A 20,412-nucleotide genomic window follows, 5' to 3' on the forward strand; every position below is an offset into this window, starting at 1 on the left:
TCGATACATAGAGCATTTTAACTGAGCATGTATCGATACAAAGATCGTATGTATCGATACATAGAACATTTTAACTAGGCATGTATCGATACAAGACTCGTATGGATCGATACATACTGAAGCAAAAACGTTTTGTGATTTAAAACAAACTTATGGATCGATGCAACAGAACATGTATTGATACATACTGACACAAAACAGTTTTTATGAGTTCTTTTAAGAAATGTATCAATGTGGATCTTTATGTATAGACACGAAACAATAGTATATGCTAAAAACACAAATGAAACATGTAGAATAATGCACAACCAACAATTAGACAATGATCACACAATTTGCTATCATTCAAAACTTATTCAAAGTAAAGAATTTGCTCACAAACTCCCCCTTTTTGATGATGGCAAATTTTTAGCAAGATGTGTGATTCTCCCCCTGAGTTTGTGCATATCTGTCAATATCTGCATTTCTTCCCCTTTGTCAACATCAAAAAGAAAAAAAATTAGCTTTATCAAGGCAACATGTTGTAGCAGGACACAGCAAAAACGATAAAGAAGCTAACAATCACAAAGAAGGAAGCTTAAAAAGTAAAGAATCACTCACAAAGAATGACAAATAAGGGCAATAACACCAGAAGTAAGCAGAAGGAAATAAGCATTTAACTAGTAGAAAGTGTTTAAAAATTACATAAGTCAAGACATATAAGGTGCAACTAATCTGAGAAGAAAAAAAACAACTCAAGCAACATGCAATGAAATGCAGTGAAATGAAATGATGATGGTTTAATGTGGATTATAGCCACCACAGGACTCCTCGTCATCTCTATCAGGATCTCTGAAGCTTGGCGGAGGCGGAGGAGGAGGCATTGCATCTGGATTGTGGCCCATGAAGGTGTAGTGCCTGAACCGGTCCTGAACTTCAACACTTCTGAATCTGTCCATAATACCAGGGTTGGCACGACAGTCGTCCATAAAACCAGACATTTCGTTGTAGAAGACTTGGTGCCACTTAACCAAGTCCGTGTGCCAGGAGTGTTGGTTATGGTACATCCGTGTATGATCGTCATGCCACTCACGATGCTCCTTATGCCACTCACTTTGTTGTACATGCCAAGACCGTGCCTCTTCATGACGTTCTTGGTTGGCAAGCTCCATTTGTTGAAGCATTTGAGTTAGGTGCGCAGTAGGTGTTGAAGATGAAGTACCGTCGGAGAACGGAGGAACCGTTGGTTCAGGTACATAGTTGGTTGGAGACCACCTTTGTGGCACCCAATCACCCCAACCAGCATTGTCATCAGCTGCAGGCGCATCTGCTTCATTCACATCATGCATTTCTTCATCAGGTTGGTCTTCAACTACATGAATTCGTTCAGAAGGAATATCAAAATTATAGATCCTTGTTTTGGATTTCCGTTCAAAGAAATATAAACATTGACGTTCCTTGTCCCACCGATATCCCATATGAGATAAAGTGGAAGAGTCAAACTCTTGAGCAGCAGATGGTGATATGAGAGGAACTAGAGGGATTGCAACATTCCAGAACTTAAGAATTTTCATGATTTGAGACGCATAACCAAGAGCAACATTCTTGGCACTGTTACGCACGAAAAAGAGGCGCTTGACAAAGTAATTTTCCCAATTCAATGGAACCTTATTTTGAAGAATATACAAGAGATGAATGCTTGCCCTGTCTAACCTAGAATGTCCACTGTTTGCTGGACGCAGAATGTGCGAGATAATCCAATGAAGTATACGTGGAATTTTCTTAATCATATCAGACGTAACTTGTTCATCCTCACCTAGCGGTCTCTCCAATTTCAAGATAGACAGAGCAAACTCCTTCAGGTTAAAGTCAGTATCAAACTTCAAGTCATGCCAAGTCTTGAAATTATGCGACGGAAGCGGAATTTGAAATACTGTTTCCCAATCACCGGCCTCAAAGGTATAGGTTCTGACACCAATAGAACACTTAAACATATATCCTTTGCCAGATTGTAAGCCAGCATAAAATGCACGGATAAAATCCTCATGGTAATCATCCTTTGTAGACAAAAATGAACCAAGTTTTTGTGCATGAAGGAGTTCAACCACATCATTGAGATGCAGATGAATAGCATCATGTTTATCGAAGACATGGGGTTTCATAACTAACCTTGTCTTGAAAGAATCCTTAAACTCAGTAGCAATTGCAGGATGAAGCAAATCTAAGGCATTTGGAGGAATTTCTGGTAACTGCTGAGAAGTGCCAACCGGTTCCTTTCCTTTTCCTTTTCCCTTTGCCCTAGCTGGAATGGTTCTTGGAGGCATGGTGATGAAATATTGAAGAAAAGTGAGATGAATTTAGGGTTTTGGAAAGAATGATGATGAAGGAGATTAGGGTTAGCCGCAGGTTTTGAGAGGTTTTGTGAAAAGATGTGATAAGAATTGCTGATGTGTCGATCCATGAGTGAAATAAAGTGTATTTAATCCAAAAACAATCAGTATGTGTCGATGCATGTGGGAATGGATCGATCCATGTCACGCATTTTTGTTTTTAAAAGGGTCTATCTATCGATACAAACGACGGATGGATCGATACATACGGAACCAGTTTTGACAAATGTGAAATGAAGAAGACATGAATCGATACATGCATCTTTGTATAGATACATACTGATGTCAAACCAAATTTTAATTAATTTTTATGCAGTATGGTTATGCATTGTGAAGTATGTCATGATAATGATGCCCAAGTATAGTTCACAAATCAGATATTAATGTTCAAACAATATATGCAAAGAAATTCACATAAACGAAAATAAGGAATTTTGTTCTAACATACACAATCATATAGTTTTAAAAGAGATATAGAAAGGAGTGATATTACCTCTGTTGATGTAACCTTGTGAGGTATAAAAGAAATCTAAAACAAATCTCATCAACCAAGGTGAGGCATAATATAAATAAGAACAAACATGCTTAAGACAATAATGGAGAGAGATCTAAGATCCCTAATTCACGACGAATGTTGAAGAACGGTTCCGTTGCCAAAGGTTTAGTGAAAATGTCAGCAAGCTGATTTTTGGAATCAACATGCTCAAATACAACGTCTTCTTTTTCAACATGATCGCGAAGAAAGTGATGTCTAATCTCTATGTGTTTAGTGCGTGAGTGTAAAACAGGATTTTTAGTAAGGTTTATGGCACTAGTGTTGTCACATTTTATTGGAATACGTTTGAGTTGAATGTTAAAGTCTTGTAGTTGTTGCTTTAGCCACAAAATCTGAGCGCAACAACTACCGGCTGCAACGTACTCAGCCTCTGCAGTTGACAAAGCCAAAGATACCTGCTTTTTGCTATGCCAACTTACCAAGGAGTTTGAAAACAAGTGACATGTACCCCTCGTGCTTTTCCTATCTGATTTGCAGCCAGCAAAATCATAATCGGAGTAACCTACTAAGCTACAATCACTTCCTTTGGAATACCAAAGCCCATATTTAGATGTTTCATGAAGATATCTAAATATACGCTTAACAGCTTTCAGGTGTGATTCCTTAGGATTTGATTGATATCGTGCACACATACAAACACTAAACATGATGTCAGGTCTAGAAGCAGAAAGATACAGAAGAGACCCAATCATACCTCTAAACTTTTTGACATCTACACTCTTACCATGCTCATCTTTATCTAGATTTCCGTTGGTAGGCATAGGGGTGTCAATTGATTTTGAGTCGTTCATTCCAAAGCGCTTGAGTAGTTCTTTGCAGTACTTTGTTTGACATACTGCTGTACCCTCATCAAGTTGCTTTATCTGAAGACCTAGGAAGTAATTCAGCTCCCCCATAAGACTCATCTCAAATTCACCCTGCATAACCTTAGAAAATTCTTCGACCAAGTGTATGTTAGTTGAACCAAAAATTATATCGTCTACATAAAATTGAACTAAAAGAATGTGCTTTCCCTTGTGTTTAATAAAGAGAGTATTATCCACTTTACCTCTTGAATATCCATGATCAATTAGAAATTTGCTAAGCCTTTCATACCAAACCCGAGGGGCTTGTTTAAGACCATACAAAGCTCGTTTTAATTTGTAAACATAATCTGGATTTTCAGCATTCTCAAAACTAGGAGGTTGTGAGACATATACCTCTTCATTTATGACACCATTTAGAAACACACTCTTTACGTCCATTTGGTAAAGCTTAAAATCATTAGAACACGCATAAGCAAGCAAGAGACGTATAGCTTCAAGGCGAGCAACTGGATCATAAGTTTCCTCATAGTCTATGCCCTCCTCTTGGTTATACCCTTGTGCTACTAAACGTGCCTTGTTCCTAGTTATCACTCCGTTTTCATCAAGCTTATTTCTAAAAACCCATTTAGTACCTATGATGTGATGATCTCGTGGACGAGGGACAAGTTCCCAAACGTCATTTCTTTTAAATTGATTAAGCTGTTCTTGCATGGCCATTAGCCAACATTCATCAATCAAGGCCTCTTTGGCATTTTTAGGTTCTACTTGTCAAACAAACGCGAAGTGAGAACAAAAATTACTTATCTTAGAACGAGTCATTACTCCCTTTGAAATATCTCCCAAGATGTTGTCAATAGGATGGTCTTTTGAAGATTTCCAAGCTGGTGGAAGATCGTTCACTTCAGCTGTCCTTTCTTCCTCATCTTCTTCATGACCAGTATCTTCCTCCTTCTCAAGGGCAACTGTTCTGGACTGATCAGTTTCCATAACAGCTTCCTTGAGTATGTCTTCTATAGATACACCTGCGTCATCAAAAGAAATACCTTTTCCGACACTTTTCGGATAAGACTCATCAAAAGAAACATGGACAGATTCTTCAACAGTAAGTAAACGCTTATTATATACTCTGTATGCTTTACTTGATTGTGAGTATCCAAGAAAGATACCTTCATCCGCTTTTGCATCAAACTTCCCAATATTTTCCTTACCATTATTCAAAACAAAACACTTACAACCGAATACGTGAAGATGTGACAAGTTTGGCTTTCTTCCTTTTAAAAGCTCATAAGGGGTTTTATTTAAAATAGGACGAATTAAGATCCTGTTTAAAACATAACAAGCTGTGCTAACTGCATCAGCCCAAAAATATTTTGGTAGTCCGCCCTCATTTAGCATTGTTCTTGCCAACTCCTCTAAAACACGATTTTTACGCTCCACAACGCCATTTTGTTGTGGAGTTCGAGGAGGTGAAAAGTTATGCTCAATACCATACTTGTCACAGTACTTATCAAAGTGATAGTTTTGAAATTCACCACCATGATCGCTACGAATTGTAACTATTTTGGAATTCATTTTGTTTTGGGACAGATTTGCAAAATTCTTAAAAGCAGAAAAAGTTTCATCTTTGCTATGAAGGAATATAGTCCAAGTGAATCTAGAATAGTCATCAACGATTACAAAACCATAATAATTTCCACCTAAGCTCTTTGTCCTAGAAGGTCCAAAGAGATCCATATGGAGAAGCTCAAGGGGTCGTGAAGTTGAAATTACATTTTTAGATTTGAAAGAGACCCTTGTTTGCTTTCCCATTTGGCACGCGTCACATAGGTGGTCTTTTGAAAATTTTATTTTTGGAAGACCGACTACTAGATCCTTAGATACAACCTTATTAAGCAAATCGAAATTAACATGCGCTAAACGTCTATGCCAAAGCCAAGAATCATCATTCAAGGTAACTAGACATTTAGTACTTGTTAAAGATACATCAAAAAGGTCAAGCATATAGATCTTGTTTACTCTTACACCCTTAAACACAACGTTCTGTTCAACATGTTCAATTATGCAGCAAGTTTTTGTGAAAGAAACTTTATAACCCTTGTCACACAATTGACTTATGCTTAACAAATTGTGTTTAAGCCCCTCTACTAAATGGACATTAGAAATAGTAGTGGTAGAGGGATTACCTACACTACCTTTGCCGAGTATAGCTCCTTTGTTATTGTCTCCATAAGTAACATATCACTTCTTCTTAGCTTTGAAGTCTATAAAAAGCGATATGTCACCGGTCATGTGCCTTGAGCAACCGCTGTCAAGAAACCATCTCCTATCTACGGAAGCAAGGCACTCATCCTACAATATCAAAAGAGAGAAGTTGGTACCCAATTTTCATTGGGTCCAAGTGGGTAAGTGCTAACATGGTTGCCTTTTGGCTTCCATTGATAAATACCTTTAGGAACAAGAAATCTCCTAAACTTGCATTTCTCAATGGTATGGCCAGCATGACAACAATAATGACATAAACCATGATGATGTGTTTGTTTAATCTTGTTCATTAAATCCTTTGGAATAAAAGAGTATTTTGCATATGGTGGATTTAATGACTTCTTAAACAACCTAGAGTCAACGACATAAGTAACCTTAGGTTGTAAAGCTTTTTCCAATTTGACCTTGAGAGTGTTTACCTCTTTTTGCCAAATATGACAAGCTTCACAATACCTAACTTTACTACATCCATCAATGTCAATATTTTTTGAATTTTCTGCAATACTAGCTTTTAACCATTCTAAATCTTTTTCAGCTTTGTATACTTCACTTTCCAGAAATGAAAAAATTTGTTTATCGGAAGATAATCTTTTAAAAGCATCTACAGCTTCGTTATGCAGTTTTTCAAAAGCTATTTTCAGTTCAGAAAAAGTCATAGAAGAGTGTGAGAAAATTCTTTACTTTGAATAAATTTTGAATGATAGCAAATTGTGTGATCAGCATCCAAATGTTGGCTGTGCATTACCTTACATGATACATTTGTGTTTTTACTGTGTTTTTATCCCATTCTATTGTTGCATGACTGTACATAAAGACCTACATTGATACATCTCTTAAAAGAATTCATAAAATCCATTTTGTGTCAGTATGCATCAACACATAAGCCTATGCATCGATACATACAGCATGTTGCAAATCACAAAACTTTTTTTGTTCAGTATGCATCGATGCATACGAGTCATGTATCGATACATGGACATGCAAAATGCTCTATGGATCGATCCATACGTGCCTTGCATCGATCCATGATTAGTTGAAATGTCCTATGTATCAATGCATACGAATTATGCATCGATGCATGTTAGTTGAAATGTCATATGCATCAATACATACGAATTATGCATCGATCCATGCTTAATTCAATTCACCAAAAACTCACTTATCTTACAGTATGCATCGATGCATACTCTCATGTATCAATGCATAAGTCTGTTTTGTGCTCTAACAGTTTCTGTTTTTCAGCATATATTAGAGATGTTGTGACAACAGTGAAAAATACGAATTCTTAGAGGGAAAAACAATTGTACACAAGATCAAAGCAGTGTAGCAACAGTTGTTTGAGAGCAGATAGAAACCTGAGAGAGACTTCATCTTCTTCATCTTCTCAATCACTTTTCTTCAAGAACATCAACACATAATCATTCTTGTTCTTTGGATTAAAGGATCAACGAGATAACGTTCAGTGGTACGATCAATGATCTAGCTGAGGGTTTTCAGTGGAACGATCGAGGATCTAGCTGAGTTGAAGATTGAAGGGGGTTTCGAGGAAAAACCTACTGGTTTGTCCTTCAAGAACTGGAGTGTTCTTGCGGGTTTGTTAGTCACATTTGCAGAACAGATTCAGCCGCAGCGTTGCGTTTGGAGATCGGGGGATTTCGCAAGCAGGTCGTGGAACCGGTGAATTGTTTGCAATTTCGTGCAGGAATTCTTGATTGTGCTCAGATCAAGTGGAGGTTTCATACAAGAAGAAGTTCTTGGAATTTAGAATTCTGTCTTTGTATCATAACCTTGTATCAACGAATTCGGCAATAATTGATAATCAAAGTTCTCAATTTCATTTGAAATTGAGAGGGAGACGTACCCACACGCGAGGACGACGTGGGGAACTTCCTTACCAAATCTCTGCGTATTGTATTCTTACCTTACTCCTCTTTACGTTTCAAACAGTTTTCGCAATTTCAGTTAGTGTGTTGTGATTGTACCTTTTGCAAGACAGCACTGGTAAGAAAATCTCTTTAACTAAACTTCACTGCTGTTTATCATTGATCACATACACACCAACTGTTTGACAAAATTGTTAGCTAGGTTTAATTCATTGGAAATAGACTTTAATGATAAGTGCATTCAATTAGCTAAAATTCTGGTGTTAATAGTTTATGTCATTCTTATTCAAATCCAGCATTAAACTCGCGTGTCCGGTTTTCTAGTGGCGGTTCAGAATAGACGGAAGTCGATTCGGGACTGATATTTTCCGCCAACTTTAAAAACTCTGATAAAACTTTAAATCCGTTAAATTTTAAAGAGGTGATCTATTCACCCCCCCTCTCGATCACTAGCCACACCGTCTAACAAGTGGTATCAGAGCGCTGGTTCGCTGGTGCTCTGTGGCTGCCTGTAACAGTATGGATTCTGAACCAAAGGGGGCGTATAATAGAGCGCCTATTTTCAACGGTGAAAATTATGGCTACTGGAAAGACTGCATGCGAGTTCATATAAATTCCGTGGATAGGCTAGTATGGGCTGCCATTGAAAATGGTCTTTTTCAAATCACTATGACAAATGCGGCTGGCGCCATAGTTCCTAAACCAGAAGATGATTGGAATGAGAAAGATGAGAAAAGTGGTCGTGTGATTGGAGAGCTCGAAACATGCTAATTTCAGCACTTGGTGTTGATGAGTATTATCGGGTATCCCATTGCACGACAGCCAAAGAGATGTGGGATGCTTTAGAAGTTGCCCATGAGGGTACTACTGAAGTAAAACAGTCCCGCATTAACACACTCAATCAAGAGTTTGAGCTCTTTCGCATGAAACAAGGAGAATCTATCTCCGACATGCAAAAGAGATTCACTCATCTCACTAACCGATTGAATGCACTTGGAAAACCTATTTCCAATGAAATTGCTACTAATAAAATTCTCAGTTGTCTTAGCAGGGAATGGCAACCTAAAGTAACAGCAATTAAGGAAGCCAACGATCTAACGAGACTTACGATTACAACTTTGTTTGGAAAGCTGGAAGAACATCAGCAAGCATTGGAAAGTCTTGGAAAATATGAGAACAAAAGTAAGAAGGAAAAGGAGAAGAAAAGAGACAAAGAGGAAGAGAAGAAGCCAATAGCTCTTGTGGCCTCTAGCTCTAAGTCCTCATGAAAAGAGCAAAGTGAAAATGATTCTAGTAGTGACAAAGATTCGGATGATGAGGAAATGGGACTGTTTGTAAGGAGATATAATAGATTCATTCGAAAGAATGGAGTCAAGCATTCCGACAAAAATCTCATAAAGTTTCAAAGACAATCTACAGATTCGAAACAAGAAGAGAACAAGAAGAGTATAGGAAGAGGATCTTGTTTTAATTGTGGTAAATCTGGACATTATAAAACGGACTGCCCTATGAAGTATAAGGATCAAAGAAAAGCTTCACCAAAAGGGTACAGCAAACAAAGAAGAGCGTACATTGCATGGGAAAGTGATAGTGATTCATCAAGCACACAAAGCTCAAGTGATGGTGATGAAGCCGCAAATCTGTGCCTTATGGCTCACACAAGAAATCTGTCCTACCACAAGAAGAAAAACAATGACAAAAAGGTAAAACAAGCCTATTACAATAATTTCTCTTCTATGTCTTTTTCCGAACTAAAAATAGCTTTTGAAAAACTGCATAATGAAGCTGTAGATGCTTTTAAAAGACTATCTTCCGACAAACATATTTTTTCATTTTTGGAAGGTAAAGTAAACAAAGCCCAAATTGATTTAGAAGCATTGAAAGATAGTATTGCAGAAAATTCAAAAGATATTGACATTGATGGATGTAGTAGAGTTAGGTATTGTGACGCTTGTTATATTTGGCAAAAAGAGGTAAACACTCTTAAGGTCAAATTAGAAAAAGCGTTGCAACCTAAGGTCACTTATGCCGTTGACTCTAGGTTGTTTAAGAAGTCGTTAAATCCACCATATGCAAAATACTATTTCATTCCAAAGGATTTAATGAACAAGAATAAACAACCACATCATCATGGTTTATGTCATTATTGTTGTCGTGCTGGCCATACCATTGAGAAATGCAAGTTTAAAAGATTTCTTGTTCCTAAAGGTATTTATCAATGGAAGCCAAAAGGCAACCATGTTAGCACTTACCCACTCGGACCCAATGAAAATTGGTTACCAACTTCTCTCTTTTGATATTGTAGGATGAGTGCCTTGCTTCCGTAGATAGAAGATGGTTTCTTGACAGCGGCTGCTCAAGGCACATGACCGGTGACATATCGCTTTTCATAGACTTCAAAGCAAAGAAGAAGGGATATGTTACTTATGGAGACAATAACAAAGGAGCTATACTCGGCAAAGGTAGTGTAGGTAATCCCTCTACCACTACTATTTTTGATGTCCATTTAGTAGAGGGACTTAAACACAACGTGTTAAGCATAAGTCAATTGCGTGACAAGGGTTATAAAGTTTCTTTCACAAAAACTTGCTGCAAAATTGAACATGCTGAACAGCACATTGTGTTTAAGGGAGTAAGAGTAAATAATATAATAAGCGTTTACTTACTGTTGAAGAATCTGTCCATGTTTCTTTTGATGAGTCTTATCCGAAAAATGTCGGAAAAGGTATTTCTTTTGATGACGCAGGTGTATCTACAGAAGACATACTCAAGGAAGCTGTTGTGGAAACTGATCAGTCCAAAACAGCTGCCCATGAGAAGGAAGAAGATACTAGTCATGAAGAAAATGAGGAAGAAAAGACAGCTGAAGTGAATGATCTTCCAACAGCTTGGAAATCCTCAAAAGACCATCCTATTGACAACATCTTGGGAGACATTTCAAAGGGAGTAATGACTCGTTCTAAGATAAGTATTTTTTTTGTTCTCACTTCGCCTTTGTTTCACAAGTAGAACCTAAAAATTCCAAAGAGGCCTTGATTGATGAATTTTGGCTAATGGCCATGCAAGAAGAGCTTAATCAATTTAAAAGAAATGACGTTTGGGAACTTGTCCTTCGTCCGCGAGATCATCATATCATAGGTACTAAGTGGGTTTTTAGAAATAAGCTTGATGGAAACGGAGTGATTACTAGGAACAAAGCACGCTTAGTTGCACAAGGGTATAACCAAGAGGAGGGCATAGACTATGAGGAAACTTATGCTCCAGTTGCTCGCCTTGAAGCTATACGTCTCTTGCTTGCCTATGCGTGTTCTAATGATTTTAAGCTTTACCAAATGGACGTAAAGAGTGCTTTTCTTAATGGTGTCATAAATGAAGAGGTATATGTTTCACAACCTCCTGGTTTTGAGAATGCTGAAAATCCAGATCATGTTTACAAATTAAAACGAGCTTTGTATGGTCTTAAACAAGCCCATCGGGTTTGGTATGAAAGGCTTAGCAAATTTCTAATTGATCATGGATATTCAAGAGGTAAAGTGGATAATACTCTCTTTATTAAGCACAAAGGAAAGCACATCCTTTTAGTTCAAGTTTATGTAGACGATATAATTTTTGGTTCAACTAACATACACTTGGTCGAAGAAATTTCTAAGGTTATGCAGGGTGAATTTGAGATGAGTCTCATGGGGGAGCTGAATTACTTCCTAGGAATGCAGATAAAGCAACTTGATGAGGGTACAGCAGTATGTCAAACAAAATACTGCAGAGAACTACTCAAGCGCTTTGGAATGAATGACTCAAAATCAATTGACACCCCTATACCTACCAACGGAAATCTGGATAAGGATAAGCATGTTTCTTCTTATTTTTATTATGCCTCACCTTGGTTGATGAGATTTGTTTTAGATTACACTTATTCCTCATAAGGTTACACCAACAGAGGTAATATCACTCATATCTATATCTCATTTAGAATTATATGATTGTGTATGTTAGAACAAAAGTTTTTTGCTTATACTGTTTGAACAATTAAAAATTCTGATTTGTGAATCATACTTGGGCATAATTATCATGACATACTTCTGGGCATAATGCAAATCCATACTGCACAAAAATTCATTAAAATCTGGTTTGGCATCAGTATGTATCGATCCAAACATGTATGCATCGATTCATATCTTATGCATTTCAAGTTTCTCAAAACTGGTTCAGGATGTATCGATCCATCCGTCGTTTGTATCGATACATAGACCCTTTAAAAACAAAATTGCATGCTATGGATCGATTCATGGCCATATGCATCGACACATACTGACTGCTATTTGGATTAAATGCATTTTTTTTCATGTTGCTTAAGTTTTCTTAATTGTTGCACAATATATGGTTTAGCTTTTGTAATTCTTAAACTAGTTCATACTACTTAAGTGCTTATAACCTTCTGGTTACTTCTGATGTTATTGCCCTTATTTGTCATTCTTTGTGAGTGATTCTTTACTTTGTAAGCTTCATTCTGTGTGATTGTTAGCTTATCTATCAATTTTCCTGTGTTCTGCTACATGTTGCCTTGATAAACCTGTTTTTTTTCTTCTTTTTGATGTTGACAAAGGGGGAGAAATGCAGATGTTGACAGACATGCACAAACTCAGGGGGAGTATCACACATCTTGCCAAAAATTTGCCATCATCAAAAAGGGGGAGTTTGTGAGAAAATTCTTTACTTTGAATAAATTTTGAATGATAGCAAATTGTGTGATCATCATCCAAATGTTGGCTGTGCATTACCTTACATGATACATTTGTGTTTTTACTGTGTTTTTATCCCATTCTATTGTTGCATGACTGTACATAAAGACCTACATTGATACATCTCTTAAAAGAACTCATAAAATCCATTTTATGTCAGTATGCATCAACACATAAGCCTATGCATCGATACATACAGCATGTTGCAAATCACAAAACTTTTTTTGTTCAGTATGCATCGATGCATACGAGTCATGTATCGATACATGGACAGGCAAAATGCTCTATGGATCGATCCATACGTGCCTTGCATCGATCCATGATTAGTTGAAATGTCCTATGTATCAATGCATACGAATTATGCATCGATGCATGTTAGTTGAAATGTCATATGCATCAATACATACGAATTATGCATCGATCCATGCTTAATTCAATTCACCAAAAACTCACTTATCTTACAGTATGCATCGATGCATACTCTCATGTATCAATGCATAAGTCTGTTTTGTGCTCTAACAGTTTCTGTTTTTCAGCATATATAAGAGATGTTGTGACAGCAGTGAAAAATACGAATTCTTAGAGGGAAAAACAATTGTACACAAGATCAAAGCAGTGTAGCAGCAGTTGTTTGAGAGCAGATAGAAACCTGAGAGAGACTTCATCTTCTTCATCTTCTCAATCACTTTTCTTCAAGAACATCAACACATAATCATTCTTGTTCTTTGGATTAAAGGATCAACGAGATAACGTTCAGTGGTACGATCAAGGATCTAGCTGAGGGTTTTCAGTGGAACGATCGAGGATCTAGCTGAGTTGAAGATTGAAGGGGGTTTCGAGGAAAAACCTACTGGTTTATCCTTCAAGAACTGGAGTGTTCTTGAGGGTTTGTTAGTCACATTTGCAGAACAGATTCATCCGCAGCGTTGCGTTTGGAGATCGGGGGATTTCGCAAGCAGGTCGTGGAACCGGTGAATTGTTTGCAATTTCGTGCAGGAAATTCTTGATTGTGCTCAGATCAAGTGGAGGTTTCATACAAGAAGAAGTTCTTGGAATTTAGAATTCTGTCTTTGTATCATAACCTTGTATCAACGAATTCGGCAATAATTGATAATCAAAGTTCTCAATTTCATTTGAAATTGAGAGGGAGACGTACCCACACGCGAGGACGACGTGGGGAACTTCCTTACCAAATCTCTGCGTATTGTATTCTTACCTTACTCCTCTTTACGTTTCAAACAGTTTTCGCAATTTCAGTTAGTGTGTTGTGATTGTACCTTTTGCAAGACAGCAGTGGTAAGAAAATCTCTTTAACTAAACTTCACTGTTGTTTATCATTGATCACATACACACCAACTGTTTGACAAAATTGTTAGCTAGGTTTAATTTATTGGAAATATACTTTAATGATAAGTGCATTCAATTAGCTAAAATTCTGGTGTTAATAGTTTCTGTCATTCTTATTCAAATCCAGTATTAAACTCGCGTGTCCGGTTTTCTAGTGGCGGTTCAGAATAGACGGAAGTCGATTCGGGACTGATATTTTCCGCCAACTTTAAAAACTCTGATAAAACTTTAAATCCGTTAAATTTTAAAGAGGTGATCTATTCACCCCCCCCCCCCCTCTCGATCACTAGCCACACCGTCTAACAAAGAGAAATTATTATAGTAGGCTTGTTTTACCTTTCTATCATTGATTTTCTTCTTGTGGTAGGACAGATTTTTGGTGTGCGCCATAAGGCACAGATTTGCGGTTTCATCACTATCACTTGAACTTTGTGTGCTTGATGAATCACTATCACTTTCCCATGCAATGTAAGCTCTTCTTTGTTTGTTGTACCCTTTTGTTGGAGCTTTTCCTTGATCCTTATACTTCATAGGACAGTCTGTTTTATAATGTCCAGATATACCACAATTAAAGCAAGATCCTCTTCCTCTACTCTTCTTATTCTCTTCCTGTTTTGAATCTGTAGATTGTCTTCGAAACTTCATGAGGTTTTTGTCGGAATGCTTGACTCCGTTCTTTCGAATGAATCTATTATATCTCCTTACAAAAAGTCCCATTTCCTCATCATCCGAATCTTTGTCACTACTAGAATCATTGTCACTTTGCTCTTTTCGTGAGGACTTAGAGCTAGAGGCCACAAGAGCTATTGGCTTCTTCTCTCCCTCTTTGTCTCTCTTCTTCTCTTTTTCCTTCTTACTTTTGTTCTCAAATTTTTCAAGACTTTCTAATGCTTGCTGATGTTCTTCCAGCTTTCCAAACAGAGTTGTAATCGTAAGTGTCGTTAGATCATTGGCTTCCTTAATAGCTGTTACTTTAGGTTGTCATTCCCTGCTAAGACATCTTAGAATTTTATTCGTAGCTATTTCATTGGAAACAGGTTTTCCAAGTGCATTTAACCGATTAGTGAGATGAGTGAATCTCTTTTGCATGTCGGAGATAAATTCTCCTTGTTTCATGCGAAAGAGCTCAAACTCTTGATTGAGTGTGTTAATGCGGGACTGTTTTACTTCAGTGGTACCCTCATGGGCAACTTCTAAAGCATCCCACATTTCTTTAGCTGTCGTGCAATGGGATACCCGATAATACTCATCAACACCAAGTGCTGAAATTAGCATATTTCGAGCTCTCCAATCACACGACCACTTTTTCTCATCTTTCTCATTCCAATCAGCTTCTGGTTTAGGAACTATGGCGCCAGCCGCATTTGTCATAGTAATTTGAAAAGGACCATTTTCAATGGCAGCCCATACTAGCCTATCAACAGAATTTATATGAACTCGCATACAGTCTTTCCAGTAGCCGTAATTTTCACCGTTGAAAATCGGCGCTCTATTATACGCCCCCTTTGGTTCAGAATCCATATCGTTACAGGCAGCCACAAAGCACCAGCGAACCGGCGCTCTGATACCACTTGTTAGACGGTGTGGCTAGTGATCGAGAGGGGGGTGAATAGATCACCTCTTTAAAATAAACGGATTTAAAAATTCTTATCAGAGTTATTGAAACTTAGCGGAAAATTGCAGTCCCGAATCGACTTCCGTCTATTCTGAACCGCTACTAGAAAACCGGACACGCGAATTTATTGCTGGATTTGAATTAGAACGATAGAGATTATTAACACCAGAATCTTATCAAATCAAATGCACTTATCACTAAATTCTACTTCCAATGAATAAAACTCAGCTGACAGTTTTGTCACACATTTGGTGTGTATGTGATCAATGATGAACAATGGTGGAGTTTAGATGAAGAAGTTTTCTTGCCACTATTGTATCACAAAATGTATGGCCACAATACACCAAATGAAATCACAAAACTGTTGAAAACGTAAAGAGAGATAAGGAAAGAATACGATACGCAGAGATTTGGTAAGGAAGTTCCCCACTGTCGTCCTCGCGTGTGGGTACGTCTCCCTCTCAATTTCAAATGAAATTGAGAACTATCATTATCAATAATGCCGAATTCGTTGATACAAGGTTACTATACAAAGACAGAATTCTAAATCCCAAGATGTTCTTCTTGTATAAAACCTCCACTTGATCTGAGCTCGATCAAGAATTTCCTGCAAGAAATTGCAAACAATTCACCGGTTCCACGACCTGTTTGCGAAATTACCCAATTTCCAAACCCTACGCTACGGCTGAATCTGTTCTGCAAACGTGACTAACAAACCCGCAAGAACACTCCAGTTCTTGAAGGACAAACCATTTGGTTTTTCCTCGAAACCCCCTTCAACCTTCAACTCAGCTAGATCCTCGATCGTTCCACTGAACACCTCAGCTAGATCCTTGATCGTTCCACTGAACGTTATCTCGTTGATCCTTTAATCCAAAGAACAAGAATGATTATGTGTTGATGTTCTTGAAGAAAATAGATTGAGAAGATGAAGAAGATGAAGTCTCTTTCAGGTTTCTAACTGCTCAAACAATTGCTGCTACACACTCCTTTGATTGGTGTTACAACTTGTAGCACCTCAAATTTGCACCCTACCAGTGAATACATTCATTTCATATTAGGTCATAGCATAATCATGTCCACTGCATAACATTGCATTGTCCATTTGCCCAAGTGCAAGTTCAATTGATGAATCGGGTCAGACTGATCAGGAGAATCAGTCAATCAAGCAAGCAAGTGCCATTTTCATTGAGACAAAGCCCTAGGGTTGATTTTTCAAGCTCATATGGTCCAAGGATCATTTTGAAGTGGTTTGGCCAAAGATTGGATGCTCAGAAGTCACCAGTCATTGTTCAGTCAACCAGAAACCCTAGAAAGTCAACTGTGGTCAACTGTGCCCGATTTTACGGATTGGAAGGTGGGAAATGGTTTGAAAGGCCTCATTCATGTCCATATAAGTCTCATTTGACATGCCAAAGGCCAAGGTTGAAGATTTGGAGGTCAGACAGAAAGTTTCCAAAAATAGCAGGCGACCTGTAATTTCAGCCGCCCAAAATGGAAACTTTTTCTCCTCAAAATAACTGCATCATACAAGCTTCAAATGGAATTTTGTCCAACATGAAGGTTGAGGATCTTGCTCTCACCTTTCCAAAAAGTCCAAGAACTTGAAATTCTCATGTGTGGTTTGCAAGATATGGTCAGAGGAATTTCAAAAAAGACCCGTAATCAGGAGGCCATAATTTCCACATGGTTTGTCCAAATTGCAAGTTCTTTATATGCACAAACTCCATTTGACATGTACTTTCATGGTGCATCATTGGATTTTTCCAAAAGTGGCCAATGCAAAAAGTCACTTTTCAACTGGACTGTTAAATTGGATCAGGGGCAAAATTGTCCAAATGTCAAAATATTTGGAATTTTGAGATGGGACTTTTTGCAACACCTCAGGAATGGCATTTGGAATGTGTTTGAATCATCACTTTATGCATAGGCTTTGTAAATTGAGATTTGGTTTGAAAAATGCAATGGTTAAAATTGGACATTTTTCTACCATATGGTGAAATTGCAAAATACATGACCAATGGAAATGGGACTTGTTTCTACACATCACATGTGATATTTTGGACTTGCTTGAATCAAATTTGAGCTGATATATGGACTGATTTAGAGGAAGGGTGTTTTGGCCATTTTGAGTGAAAATGCAATTTGCTTAACATTCCAATTTGGTTAATTACCTTGATTAAGTATGGATTATGATATCATATAAAAGCTTAATCCTTCCATAAACATAACAGAATTTTCATTTTCACCAAAAATCAGATCAAAATCATCACAATTCTCTCAAATCATCCAAGAACACCAAAAACCAAAATCGAGCAAAACTCCACGAATCCTTGATCGTTCTGCAGAATTCTTGTTGCATCAATCTTGCATCAGCTTGTACTTCATCTGTTTGTGCTCAAGAACCTCCAAAGCCGCGCCAAAAGCTACTGCACTTTCAAGCTCCTTCCATGGTGAATCGCGGATTCGTGCGCTAGGAGTGGAATTGATGGAACCTGAGCATGGCATTCGATTTATTGAAGTTTGTTTCGCACCTGTTTGAAAGAAAAACACACGAAGAACACCGATTGCAGCACTGCCATTGCCGGTATGTCGAAAATTCGAATCTCCTGTTTTGTTCGATTGATAGGTGCTTTGTGTAGTGCGTCTCATGTAGAATCTAATAGTGCTTGTGGTTTATAGAATGGTGAATCGTAGGTTACGAAATCGTGATTTAAAGTTTAGATCTAAAACCCTAACGCGTTCGATTCTTGAGATTTAGGGACTATTAGGTTGGTTGGAGCTCATATTCGTGATCTACGTATTCATGCGGTTCTAACGAGTATTCGTTTGCTCGTTTTCGTGGTGGTTTGAGAATTCGTGTTCTTGAGATGTTCATGTGAAAACTGGGTTGAAGATGATGATGAAACGATGTTTGATCCAAAATTTGTTTTGAAAATTCAAATGGAGTGTTTCCCTCCCCCGCCATAATTAATTACCGTTTTGCCATTAATGAAATTCTAGTTAATTTATTTAATTCATCAAAAATTGCTAACACCTTTAAAAAATCATAGAAAAATATAGAAAAATCAGAAAAATGTGGGAGTTGTTGTGTTGACTTCCTTGACTTGTGTAGAATTTTTTGACCTATTGGTCAAAGTTGTGCTTGGTGTAAATAGTATTTGACCTAGGGTTCTTCCATACATGTCCATTTTTGCTACCTTTGACTAATTCCATTGTGAAATGCACATGATGTAAAATAAATTCTTGCCAATTTTTGTGATGATTCTTGACTGGATGAGGTTTATTTCCATGTAAATTTCATGCATTTTTGATTCCTGGCCATAGAGATATGAATTTTGGAACTTAGGTGTGACAATTTGTGTCACACCTCTTGATGTCAATTTGCTGGATTTAATTGAGTGGTCTATGCATGTTGAAATGAAATGAAATTTTGCATGGTGGTTGATTGACATGTTAGGAAGCTATGATAATTTTTGTGGAATTTTATATTGCATTTTCAATTTGATTGTGATTTTTCATTTCTGTTAGACAAATTTGCAAGCTCATATGACACATGTTGGTAGATTGATTGAGAAATGCTCATGTGGTATTGTATGATCATGAAATTTGATATGCTTGTAGAAGACACATGTTAGGACCTCCCTGTTTTGGTCTCATCCATTTCTTTTTTGTTTTCATTGAGTTATGAATTTTTGAAGTGGAAGCATGTGTTGATGTTGTGATTTGGAGCCTATAATTGTGTCTGTTTTTGTTGATTTTCATTGACATGGTTCCATTTGCCCAATTGAGCTCAAATTTGACATGGTAGACCTTGAATACCCCCTGTTTAGGTGTAATTTATTTGAGAATTTTTGGGATTGTGTTGATGTGGATATGAATGCAATAATTCTGTTTGTAGGCTTAGTGCTTCCTTTGAACTAGTTTGCCTTATTTTGTGCATAGAATGAGCATGATGAATGATATGACCATGAAATTTGGTAGAATAGTTCCTGACATGTGTAGCTTTCATTTGGCTTTGGTCCTACTAATTTCCCATGTAATGTCACTGTTTACCATTGAATTGAAGTTAATGTACATTTTGTAGCTTCATTTGATTGTGTTTTTGCATGCTTAGACATGTTGAATTAATTCCTATTGATCTACTAGTCCAAATGGCTCGAAAATTGACATGAAGCTTGTTGAATGTCCCCTGTTTATGATATGATTTTTGTGGATTTTATTGATCCTTTTGGCATTTATTTGTATGTGATCTTGCTGGCCATTCATATGTGACTTAACATTGCATCTTTTGCCTTATATGTTGCATAAATTGAAATGTGTGCATAGTTAGGGTGTGGGACCAATTGGGATCCCTTTGTAATTGAAATGGCTTGACTTTGATCATGAATTGGTTGCTGTTTTAAGATTTTTCCTTCTTTTTGACCCTAGGCTAGTCCTAGTGGTCATGTTACTTACATTTGAATGTGATTGTGGCTTTTCAGGTTAAGAGGTTAAGGCTTAAGGATATTGTTTCACATTTGGGATGTTTTGCTTGATACTTGTAAACTAATGTGGCTGTTTTGTAGGATGTTGGTCCACATGGACTTGTGCTATGCACACCATTGTTTGATTGGGATTGTTAATTGATCATTATATTGTTGTCTGTTTGTGAAAGCAGATGCTGATTCTGTTTGACTTTTGTACAGGTGCACTTAGTTGCTCAGTTCTCTTAAGAACTTGCATTGCTTTGCTTATAAGCAATTGGCATTGAGGTATAGAACTTTCTTCTTCATGTAGTCTGGAGACCCGGCTGTTATTTGGCCGGGCAAACTGTCTGAAGTCCTCCTTAAGAG

This window comes from Lathyrus oleraceus, chromosome 5 (genome assembly GCF_024323335.1).
Source record: "Lathyrus oleraceus cultivar Zhongwan6 chromosome 5, CAAS_Psat_ZW6_1.0, whole genome shotgun sequence".
Lineage (NCBI taxonomy): Eukaryota > Viridiplantae > Streptophyta > Magnoliopsida > Fabales > Fabaceae > Lathyrus > Lathyrus oleraceus.